General features: G+C 38.9%; 1 protein-coding gene across 2 annotated transcripts in view; it reads right to left on the bottom strand.

Moving 5' to 3' along the window:
• LOC122260903 (superoxide dismutase [Cu-Zn]) overlaps positions 1-2,500 on the bottom strand; it is a 10,605-nt gene that overhangs the window by 4,730 nt on the left and 3,375 nt on the right. The window lies entirely within an intron of this gene.

Below are 2,500 nucleotides of genomic sequence, written 5' to 3'. Positions count from 1 at the left end.
TCTCTCTCCCTCTCTCTCTCCCTCTCTCTCTCTCTCTCTCTCTCTCTCTCTCTCTCTCTCTCTCTCTCTCTCTCTCTCCCTCTCTCCCTTCTCTTTCTCTCTCTCTTCCCCCCCCCCCTCTCTCTCTCTCTCTCCTCTCTCTCTCTCCTCTCTCTCTCTCTCTCTCTCTCTCTCTCTCTCTCTCTCTCTCTCTCTCTCTCTCTCTCCTCTTCTCTCTCTCTCTTCCTCCCCCTCTCTCTCTCTCTCTCTCTCTCTCTCTCTCTCTCTCTCTCTCTCTCTCTCTCTCTCTCTCTCTCTCTCTCTTTCTCTCTCTCTCTCTTTCTGTCTCTGTTTTTTTCTCTCTCTCTTTCTGTGTGTGTTTGTATAATTTTGAAGTAACCCCCTACATCTATCAGAAGGAAATACATCCGGTTTCTAAATAAAGCATGAATCCGTGAGCGCTTGTTTATAAACAATATTATTAACAATTTCGTGTAGTGGTGATGAAGAATAGATAAAAATGGACAGGTACTGCGTCTTAGATCTGCCTTTGAAGAGAAAGGTGAATGAAGAGGAGGTGAAATTGAGCTCTGACTGGTCTAGACTGTAGATGGGAGAGGAAAAGCTGGAGGTGGTTATATCTGATGTTGTTATGATGTCTCTGTGTTCTAAATGGTCTCTGATGTGAATAAATGAATATAAATGATAATATGATTAATGATGATATAATTTATAATAATGAATAGATATAATTAATAATTTCGTTATCCTTAGCCCGATTTTCTACTTCTCTTCTGGGACATCGGTGTACTTATTTCTCGTATCATTTACTAATAAACGTTAACCTGTGCTGTCTATGTTTGCAATAAATAACTATACGCATGTGCAGAACAGCCATACCACTCCCTAGGTAACACACGCTCAAGTGATAGCATAAATGTTGCATGAAAAGAAGCAACATGAGAGAAAGAGACTCGGTTGGAGTGAGTCCAAAACAGGCTGTAATCATACGCCACATCAACCGACCCACTAATTCGTGTAATTCTTTTTTTACACGATTTATTTACACCCGACATGACGCGCAGAAAACGGCGTCCTTCAAGAGAAACGATCATTTTGGAGAGAGATATATATTTTTCCCTTGTCCTTCTTTGTTAAAGACAACTTTCCTGATACCAAAAAGTATTTTTTATCCCGACTTAAGGAGATTCTTCAGATAACAGACTATCTGGCATCGGCGAGTCTACCCTTGCCTTGACCTTGTAACCTTGCGTTAGGGGAGAGGCTCCTCCTCCACCTCTGTCATGCCTCAGCAGCCAGGCAAGGTCACACGACGCGCCGGTCTTCGTTCGGGTAAAGAAGAATCGTCGAAGGAGTTTAAAATAATTATTTAAATGAAACGAATAGTTTTAGCATGACTGGCTGTGTGTCGAGGGGCTCGTGTTCTTCAGTTCGCTTGGAGGATGTTTCCCTGATGTTCATTTTGTATTTCTTTCTTTGTCTATATGTTTCATAATACATCGATCACAGTTTTTAGAAAACTACCCATTTGCCACAATGAGTATTTATTATCAGTGGGGGCATTAACCATTGATATTATCCTAGCTAATACCGTTATTTACATCCCTGTATCATAACCATTGTCATTGCGAACGAATAGCGTTATTCACATTGCACCGACTGCTACTGAAATGACGTCACGACATTTGTTCAAGGATGATGTCATTTGGAATGACGTCACGGACTACCTGGCGCTCCCTCTAAGAAAATTCAGGAATGCAAAGGTTTACACGACCACAAGAAGGCAATTTGAGTTTTGGGATTCTCATACGCCGTGTATAAGAATCTGTTTCTTAGTTAAAACGACAAGAGATACATAAATAACACACTTTTTGATAATGTAATAATTTTTGAGACAAAAATAATTTTTGGTAACAAAAATTGGTAGGGATGTGATATTGTTGGACAGTAAATCAGAATTGCAGAACAGTCATCAATAAAAGATAACGAATAATGATAAAATGATAGATACTAAAATTGTCAAATAATGGCCATTTCCCTTATATAGAAAGATGCTTTTAAGACAATGGTAATCATATAACCATTCACGCACATCCGCGCCCTTTGTGGTCACGTAAATACGCTAATACAAGGGTTAAAGTGCCCAACAACCAAAAGCGTATTTAGTGAAATATTTACGCAAACTCTAGTTATCTTTTTAAAATGCCATTGCATATAACAAAAGAACAAATAACGACACTGAATAAAACTATAAAGAAGATAGATACAAGAAGTATAAGTATAGTAACATCACACCAGTTCCGGGATCAGCAGAGCCCCATCGCATTACACATACTAACCTTACCAACCCTGCCACGTACTATACACAAGACCATTATTTTTCTCTCCCGGGGAATCCTTTTTCGTGTTTTTTTTTCATAACTTTTCGTTTCTTTTTATTCATTGGTTCTCAAGTCTACGTTCATCTGTTATTGTTTATTTGTTTGTCTTTTGTTTTATT

Source organism: Penaeus japonicus, unplaced genomic scaffold, assembly GCF_977035675.1.
Source record: "Penaeus japonicus unplaced genomic scaffold, GWHDUDI00000001_assembly GWHDUDI00000027, whole genome shotgun sequence".
NCBI classification, from domain to species: Eukaryota; Metazoa; Arthropoda; class Malacostraca; order Decapoda; family Penaeidae; genus Penaeus; species Penaeus japonicus.
The sequence above is the reverse complement of the archived record's forward strand: the minus strand, read 5'-3'. Positions and strand labels throughout refer to the sequence as shown.